The following is a 10,126-nucleotide window of genomic DNA, read 5'->3' on the forward strand; positions in this document are numbered from 1 at the left end:
GAATTAGGATATGCTGCACATTTTCTTTATCACCACAATCCCCACACTTGTCACTGTTCCTTTTCCCCATTAAAGCCAAAGTACTATTAAGGCCTGCCCGGCAAACATGCCCGTGCGGGCCCACTGTGGGAAAGTGTGGGTTTACTGTGGGCAGTGTGGGCAGGGGCAAACCCACACTAATCCCATGTGGGCCCCCTGTGGGTTGGCCCATGGGGGGCCCGCAGCAGTTTTGCCCTATGTATATACATATAGGTACACACTGTAAAAATAAAGACAGCCACATTAAGTTATGTGAACTTATTTCTTCTCTTTAACTCCACTTGTCATGACCAGTTTTGGATACTGAACTCAAGTTTATAAATTTTCAAAAAAGTGAAACTGGGAGGAGGGTGGAGTGAGGCGATGCCAAGGAAATACAGAGACGATGCCGCCATTTTTGAGTAAGACAGAAAGACGAGTAAGACAGAATAAGACAGAGTAAGAAAGTAACACAGGACTATTACTATAAAACGGCAATAATTAATTAATTCAATAATTAATAATTGAAGTATGGTGCTAACCGGTTATCCACAGAGAATAAGGCCAATGAAAGCTTAAATAGTGAACATGAAAACAACAGTGGACTACTTCCAGCGGCGGAGGGTCGCACCTGACTATAAGCCCCGGGACACACATGGAACGTCAAGAGCGTGTGGCAGCTGCGTGGCGTGGTCTGAACACCAGACGCGTGTATTTCATTACAAATATTATTTATATTTATTTTAGACCGAGAAAGGTTAAGAAATGTGTGGTAATTTATAAATAATAGTAATAATCCACAATTAAAACCCTAAGAAACTTCATTCATGGAGCTCTCCAAGTCACTGCATGTTCTACAACACTGTCCTGCACATATTTCAGAATAAAAGCCTTGTGTTAACAAATGAAGGAATTCTGTCCACAGTAAAAACGCTTGTGGGCTTTTTGAAATGAAAGCAGGAAGTGTTGATTTAAAAAGAAGTCTTTACTTTTTTTTCATGCTGCTGTGAACCGCGCGGCTAGCGTCAAAAATAGGCGAGACCTCTATTCTCTAGAAGAGATGGAGCTGAGTCGCGCGTCTCACGCACATCCCACGCGTGTTTGTGTGCCAGTGTGGCTGCTATAACCTGTTAACATGGATGCTGAAATAAAAAACAGGTAACGCAGCCGCCACGCGCTCCCGACGTTCCTGGTGTGTCCGGGCTGTTAGTTGTGGCGTAGTGTGGAGTAGTACACGGAGACAAAGAGGAGCTGAGTTCATATTCCTTTTTAAATATTGCTTTTGAATTTTTGTTGTTAAAATGAAATAACATTGCAGGTTTCTTGCCTGGTGACCGCGCTCTGTGAATGTGACTGCATTACCATGGTTTGATCCGTGCTAATTAGCTAACTGCTAATTCATTGTGTATATCAAAGCCTCAAATGATCAAATAGTTTAGCATTAATACACCACTGGGGTCCGGCTATTTTAGTTGGTTGGTATTTAGAATATATAAATGTATGTTACTGAAGCAGAAAAAAGACCTGTTTGCCTTTGAACAAAAGTTTGCTTGGTAGCTAGCGTTAGCTGCCTTGGTTAGCTAAGTGTCATCTCACTAACATTAGCTAACTAGCTAACGTTAGCTAACTAGCTAGCTAAGTGTCATCTCACTAACATTAGCTAACTAACATAACGTGCTAGCGTTACACGGTCAGAGCATGGGCCAGAGTCTTTTAATACATGGTCAGAGTCAAGGATGATTTATTAACGGGTTCAGAACATTTAGTCACCACTCAAAGTTGTTGCCTGCTTTTTAACCATCTACTGGTATATTGTGTTGTTTTTTTTAAGTATCTTAACAAGGTAATAGCGATTGCCTCGAGGGGCCGTTTTTGTAACTTTTGAGTGAACCACACGGTGTTCTGCTGGCCTGTTAGAGGACGTAACGTTAACCGCCATGACACATTCACTCTGGTACTATCTGCCAGCGCTCTCTCTATTCATTCTCTAGCTCTCTTGACCGCTTCTCCTCTCTCTCTCTCTCTCTCTCTTTCTGTCTGTCTCTCTCTGTCTCTCAATTCAATTCAATTCAATTCAATTTGCTTTATTGGAATGACTGTTATGCCAAAGTGTCAATTCAATAATAATAATAATGTCCCTGATAATAATGATAATAATGTTTCTGGTCAGTCACGGTGGTCAGATAGTCTGCCACTGTGTACTGTCTGTTTAGAGCCAAATAGCATTGAAGTTTGTGTTGAGGTTTTGTGGTAGATGTCCAATAGTTGATATCATTTTCTTTAGCTCTAGTTCGGTTGGTCCAGATAGTGTGAGGGCTGTCCTCAGGCCTTGTGCTGCTAGAGGAGGTGAGCCTCAGGACCAGCTGGCTGAGGGGACTCCTCTCTATGTTCTCCTCTTGGTGATGGAGAGCTTTGTAATGGTAGGAGTTGGGCTCACTTGTTTTTAGGTGGTTGTAGAATTTGATGGCTCTTTTTTGCATCCTAATTAAAAGGGGAAATTGGCCTAATTCAGCTCGGCATCCATTGTTGGGGGTGTTCCTGTGGACTCTGAGAATACTCTTGCAAATCTCAGCGTGTAGGGTTTCCATTGGGTGTTTGTCCCATTTATTGAAGTCTTGATTTGCAAGAGGACCCCACACTTCACTACCATACAGTAGAATTGGTTCAATTATAGAGTTGAATATTTTGAGACAGATTCTTACATGTATATCTATGTTTGAAGACTTTTTAATTGCATAGAAGGCCCTTCTTCCTTTGTCTCTAAGATCATCTATGGCCAGTTTGAAATTCCCTGTTGACCTCAACCTGATCTGCTGTCAAAGATCCAGGCTCTTCTTATGAACTTCTTCTGGGACAGACTGCACCGGGTGTCTCAGAGTGTGCTGTATCTGCCGAAGGATGACGGAAGACAGGGCCTGATCCATCTGAGCAGCAGGGGGGCTGCCGTCCGGTTCCAGTTCCTACAAAGGTTTCTGTGTGGTCCTGCTGATTTAGTGTGGAGGCCGCTGGCTTGCACCATTTTGAGTCAGCTAGGTAGACTGGGACTGAACAGATCTTTGTTTCTGATGGACTTAAAGCAGCCTGACATCAAAGAATTACCTGATTTTTATCGTGGCCTGTTTAAGGTGTGGATCCTCCTTAATAAAAAAAGGCTGGGACATCACAGCTCAATGTACTGGCTGCTCCAGGAACCAGTTCTTTATGTGACCCGTTTCAGTACAGTCTGTCAGGTGGGGCCGACTCTGCTCCGGCGGTTCTGTGTGTCTAATGTGGTGACTCTGGGACATGTAGTTCAGCTCGCAGGTGCAAACTTGGACAATGCAGCTCCTCTTGCCTGCCGCTTAGGGGTGAAATCTCTCTTTTGCTCAATAAATGGAGAGAAGCTCTCACAGTTAGTGAGGTTTAGAGTTAGGGTTAGTGATCGGACTCTGTTACAGGGTTAGTGTTAGGGTTAGTGATCGGACTCTGTTACAGGGTTAGTGTTAGGGTTAGTGAGCGGACTCTGTTACAGGGTTAGTTTTAGGGTTAGTGAGCGGACTCTGTTACAGGGTTAGTGTTAGGGTTAGTGAGTGGACTCTGTTACAGGGTTAGTGTTAGGGTTAGTGAGCGGACTCTGTTACAGGGTTAGTGTTAGGGTTAGTGAGCGGACTCTGTTACAGCAGTATTGTGACGGCTCTGTTAAACCTGATGATAATGATGTCTTCCCTTCGGTGAGCATTTCCCCAGATTTTAAGGACTGTACAGGATTGTTTTTAAAGAGTGGGAGTTCCTCTGAGTTTTCTTTCCAAGATACAAATAGAAAATGAACGTATAAAATGCTTGTAAAGTTTTGCACAGGGACAAATTAAATGGTAAAACTGACACTCCATGGAGAGCTCACTTAGGTCTCAGTGGTGGTGTTGGACCTGAATGGAGAGCGCTGTATAAACCACCATTGACCTGCAGTGGAGGGTTCTACATGGTATCGTGGCTGTGAATACATTTGTCTCTGTCATTAATTCTGATGTAAGTCACGACTGTCCATTTTGTCCTCATCGTGAGACTGTTTTCATTGTTTCATGGAGTGTTGTCGACTGCTGCCACTGTTTACAATGTTGGGACAGTTTTTTGAACTGTTTGGGGAAGTTTTCTCCAAACGTATGTTCATTCTGGACTACAGGTACTCTCAGGAGAGTAAACTTATGTTCATTCTGGACTACAGGTACTCTCAGGAGAGTAAACTTATGTTCATTCTGGACTACAGGTACTCTCAGGAGAGTAAACGTATGTTCATTCTGGACTACAAGTACTCTCAGGAGAGTAAACTTATGTTCATTCTGGACTACAGGTACTCTCAGGAGAGTAAACGTATGTTCATTCTGGACTACAGGTACTCTCAGGAGAGTAAACGTATGTTCATTCTGGACTACAGGTACTCTCAGGAGAGTTGTATGTTCATTCTGGACTACAGGTACTCTCAGGAGAGTAAAGACAAATGCCAGCTTTTTAACTTCATTCTAGGGAGTGCAAAGATGGCCGTGTATCTGAGCAGGAGAAACAGAATAGAGAAAGCTGTGGATGATGATGATGCTGTTTTTGTGTTTGTAAAAATGGTGAAAGCTCATTTGAAAATAGATTTTAATTATTATAGAATGATGAAGGATCTGGAAAGATTCTCCAGTGTGTGGTGTTATAAACATGTGCTTTGTCGTGTTGTAGATGACGAGCTGTTCTTTGGAAATGTACTGAGATGATTTGGATTCTGTGAATCTTGTTTTAATGACCGTGGTGTTCTTGGACCTCAACTTCTGTTGTGGTTTTTGTTATATCTTGAATTTTTAATAAAGTATTGTTACAGTTCTTTCTCTCTCTCTGTCTCTCTCTCACTAGCTCAGGATCATCAGGTTGTCGGTGTTTTTGATTAGATAAACTTCTGAATGTTTTTCTCAGATGTTTGCAGTCTGTATCGAACCACTTCTCATTGGCTGACTGTTTGATCTGTGATGCTGAGACTTTTTCAGATTGGATAAATTTGCCATATTGTCAAATATGTTATTAATATCCTGTACAGCCTGATTCAGGCCGCCATTACTGTGGTGGTATGAGGTGGAAAGAAAATGGTCTAATTGAGATTGAATTGTTTGATGTGTGATTGCTTTCTGGTAGTCATCGTTGCTTTTGTTTGTCCATCTATCAGGTTGTTTTGTATAGTTTAGTTTACTGGGTTTTGCTACATGAGGGTCTGTTTCTGTCTTTCTAATGTAGAGTGTAGTTTGACTATGATCAGATAAGGGTGTTAGGGGACTGACTGTGAATGCTCTCAGACAGAAGGGGTCTAGGTCTGTAATGCTATAATCTATTGTGCTATTGCCAAGAGGAGAGCTGTGTGTGTAGTGACCAGAGGAGTCTCCTCGAAGTCGACCATTGACGATGTACAGACCCAGTGTTCCACATAGCTGCAGGAGTCTGTGCCCACTTGTGTTGACAGTTTTGTCAAAGTTGTTCCTGTGGGGATGTGAAGGGAGGGGAATGCTGATTTGGTCAGGTGTATGTTTGTCTCCCTGTGGGTTAATACAATCTGGTTCTATACCTGTCCTGGCATTAAGGTCACCACAGATCAGTACACTTCCCTGGGCCTGGTAGTGATTGATTTCATCTTCAAGAATGGAGAAACAATGTTCATTATAATAAGGGGATTCTGATGGAGGTATACTGTATATGCTGCACACATGAATATGTCTTTATCTGTGGCAATAACCTCTCTTTTTATTTTGGGCCAAATGGAAAATTCACCTTTTTTGATTAATTCTATTGAGTGTAAAAGGTTTGTCTTGTACTAAATCAACATTCCTCCTGAATCCCTGCCCTGGGTTACTCCTTTGAGTTTGGTGGATGGGAACACTATCTCTATGTAGCCTACGGGACAGCCAGTGGAAGTGTCTCCTCTACTCCAGGTCTCTTAATTCCTTGGTGAAGTCTGGGATCCTGCTCTTAAGGTCAAAAGCAGAGGACCGCAGACTCTGGACATTCCAACATGAAATAACAAATGATTTAGATTTCATTTAGCTTAAAATTCAGAAAGTTGCACTTAATGTTAAAATGTTAAAATGAGATAAACTCCTAAATCTCTTGTTGTCAACGAAGAGGTACATTAAAAAATATATATATATCTACACACACACATACACATACACATGCACATATATATATATATATATATATATATATATATATACATATGTATACACATAAAAAGTTTTGAAACTTGTGTTTGGTGGATTATTTCTCTGTTGTTACAATGCTAATTGTCATTGTATTTTACATGGTTGGAAAGCCTGTTTATTTACCTTCACAATGATGTTCAACTTGTAAGGATCATGCATTTGTGGGATGAGCAGCACAGCTGATTATGTGGGTAGCGCCCAAGAAAGATTTGCCAAAATGCTCTGCCAATGGTAAACAGTGTATTCTCCTGTTGGTATTGACCTAACCTGGTCACACGTTGCTGTGGGATGGCGTTCCATTCCTCAACCAGGATTCGTTGCAGGTCAGCCAGCGTGGTTGTGTTGGTCACTCTAACATGTACAGCATGCCTAAGCTGATCCCACAAGTGTTGAATTGGGTTGAGGTGTGGACTCTTGGCAGGCCGTTCCATTCTCTCTACTCCCACATTGTGGAGGTAGTCTGTGATAACCCTGGCTCTGTGGGGGCGAGCGTTGTCATCTTGGAGGATGAAGTTAGGTCCCAGATTGTGGAGATATGGAATGCAGAATCTCATCCTGATATCTCACTGCATTGAGATGGCCTTCAATGATGACAAACCTTGTTTTGCCAGTGAGGGAGATGCCCCCCCCCCACACCATGACACTGCCCCCACCAAAAGCTGTTACTGTGTAACAATCGGTGCAACAATCAGCATAGCGTTCTCCGCGTCGTCTCCATACTTTGACCCTGCTGTCCAACTTTGGCAGACAGAACCTGGACTCATCACTGAACATGACATTCCCCCACATGTTCAGGTTCCATTGTCTGTGTTGTCGACACCAGCGCCAACGGGCCTGACGGTGAAGGGCAGTCATTGCAGGCTTCCTGGTAGTTATGAGAATACACTGTTTACCATTGGCAGAGCATTTTGGAACATTTTTCTTGGGCGCTACCCACATAATCAGCTGTGCTGCTCATCCCACAAATGCATGATCCTTACAAGTTGGACATCATTGTGAAGGTAAATAAACAGGCTTTCCAACCATGTAAAATACAATGACTATTAGCATTGTAACAACAGAGAAATAATCCACCAAACACAAGTTTCTGAACTTTTTTTTCCCAGTTTATATACTTTTTAAATTCTTGCCCATTAGCTATCAGGCTTCTCACATTCCACTGAAGTATGTGGAGCACCATAATTAAATCTTTAACCCTCATTCTGTCCATTTTCCCCAACCTCAGTTGCTGTCAGTAGTGCATGTATCTGGTCTGCTTTTACATCTCGTATATCAAGGAATCTTCCTGCTGCCTCCACTATGGTCTTGATTCTATCACTTTTCTTTTTTAGCTGAGCTGCAACATTGATGGTGTGGCAGATGAAGACAACAAATTCCACTTTGTTTACTACTAGTGAATCATCATTAACTTTACATTTATGAGCACTAGCATTTTGCATATTGCCTGGGACTTGGGTTTGTGGTTGATTTCCTAGTGCATTACCATCCCTTTGTGCTGCATTTTTTTGGTCCATTTCACTGGAATTCCTGTTGTTTGTTTCTGTCACCCTTAGTGCTTCTGCGTATGATATTTTGTTCAGTCTTAACTCTCTGTACTTCTCTGGCTTCTCTCTGCACTACACATCCTCCAAACGCAGCACTATGCTCGCCTCCGTAGTTACAGCATTTAACCTTTGCATCCTTATCACATTTTCCATACTCATGCTGTCCTCCACATCTCGCACACCTTAGCTTTCCTTTACACTACTGTGCTGTGTGCTCCATTCTTTGACATGCATAACATCTGAGAGGTTTGGGAATGTATTCCCTCACACTGTAGTTCATGTATCCCATTTGCACCGATTTTGGGAGGGTTTTCTCAACTGAACCATTACCGATAGGGTTTCCTTCAGTGAGCCATCCCTTTTACTCTTAATCCGTATTACTCTTACTCCTCTTAACTTTACCATTGCTCCAGGTATATGAGCCTTCATCTTTTCCCCTTTAAGTGTTGTCATTTTGAGGATCTTTTCCTGCTGTTGTTTGCTGTTTGCATGTATCAACACTCGTTTGTTGTACAAAAACCTGGCCATTTTGATTTTCCCAATCGCCACCCTGATTGAATTAAATTATTACTTTTCACTCAGCTTCTTGTGTTTGATCCGTCTGCCTATCGTTGTGACTGGTTCTTGACTTATTACCTCTGACAACTTCACTGTCAACAGACCAACATCTCTCTCTTGCTATCCGCTCTCTCTCTCTCGCAGCCCTTTTCTGCCTCACAGATTTAGGTAACATCCATTCCATTTCATTTCCATTATCTCCATCAGAACTATTTGACATGATGTTACAGTCAAAGTACAGTTTATGCTCATCCGCCAGCAAATCAATCAATCCTACCGCGTTCGCAAAGTACCGCTAACGCTGCTGCTGCCGCCTCTTCTTCTTCTTCTTCTCTTCTTCTTCTCTTTGCAGTCTCGTCTGCTCTCTCATTACCTTCCACACCAGCATGAGCAGGAACCAAACAAAACTGTACATTAATTCCAATTCTTTGTATTCTCAGCATAATCGTAAATATTTCTATATTATGCAAGTCCACATTTGGCACTGGAAATGTCCATGAAGGAACATTACCCACACAGTATTTGGCCCATAATGTAACCTATTTAAACCATATTCTTCTGTTATTTTATTGATATTCCAACCAAATCCTTTACCTTTTTGTTGTTGTGAGTATTCCCAACAATCACACAGCATCTGTGTTGCAGGTTGTTCCTCTCCAGATCCCTTTAACTTAACCCAATATGCCAGTGACAACTTGAACGTCTTAAATATAATGGCAATTCATCAGCTTCCACCAGTAGTGCATTAGTAGGAGTTGTTTTAACTGCACCAATACTGAGTCTTAGAGCTCTGAACTGTATTCCGTCTAGTTTTTCCAAAACACTTTTGTCTGCTGCTCCATATACCATACACCCATAATCAATACATGATCGTATTAAGGTCCTGTAAATATCCAGTATTGATTGTTTATCTGCTCCCCATTCATAACCAGACACTGATCTCATGACATTCAGTACTTTTTACATTTAGTTTCAAACTGTGAAACATGATTCCTCCATATACATTCCTCATCAAACCATAATCCTAAATATTTAAACTCTGTTACCCTTTCCATACTTTGACCATACAGTTTTAGTTGTACATTATCTAGCCTTCTCTTCCTGGTAAACAACATGTAGCATGACTCTGCAACTGACATCTTAAACCCCAAATCATATGACCATCTTTCAACCTTAACTATAGCACTCCGAATGCTATTAGTCACATGTCTAATGTTTATCCCTCTTTTCCATATCGCCCCGTCTGCATAAAGCGCTGACCCAATATCTCTACCAACATTCATAAAAATATCATTTATCATAATGTTAAACAGAATAGGGCTAATAGCACTGCCTTGAGGAATACCATTTACAATATCAAAATCATCTGAAGCAGCATCTCCAACTTTGACAAGGAATACCCGACTAGACAGGAAGTCTAAAACCCAGTTGTACAACCTTCCACCAATACCCATTTTATGCATTTTAATCAGCAGTCCTTCTCTCCACATTGAGTCAGAAGCTTTCTCAATATCAAAATACACAATAGCCATGATCTCTTACTAACGGCTTTTTCTGCCTCATTACTAACTTTCACTAGAGCATTTACCGTAGACCTTCCTTTACCAAATCCACTTTGACATGTGCTTAGCAATCCTCTTTGTTCTAAGTTGTATGATAATCTACGAACAATCATCTTTTCCATCCATTGGAACAAGTGCGATGTTAACTCCATAGGCCTGTAGTTTCCTGCATTAGCTGGGTCTTTACCAGGCTTACCAAAAGGTAGCACCAGAGCATTTTTCCAAGGTCTAGGCATTAAAC

Source organism: Sebastes umbrosus, chromosome 10 (genome assembly GCF_015220745.1).
Source record: "Sebastes umbrosus isolate fSebUmb1 chromosome 10, fSebUmb1.pri, whole genome shotgun sequence".
Lineage (NCBI taxonomy): Eukaryota > Metazoa > Chordata > Actinopteri > Perciformes > Sebastidae > Sebastes > Sebastes umbrosus.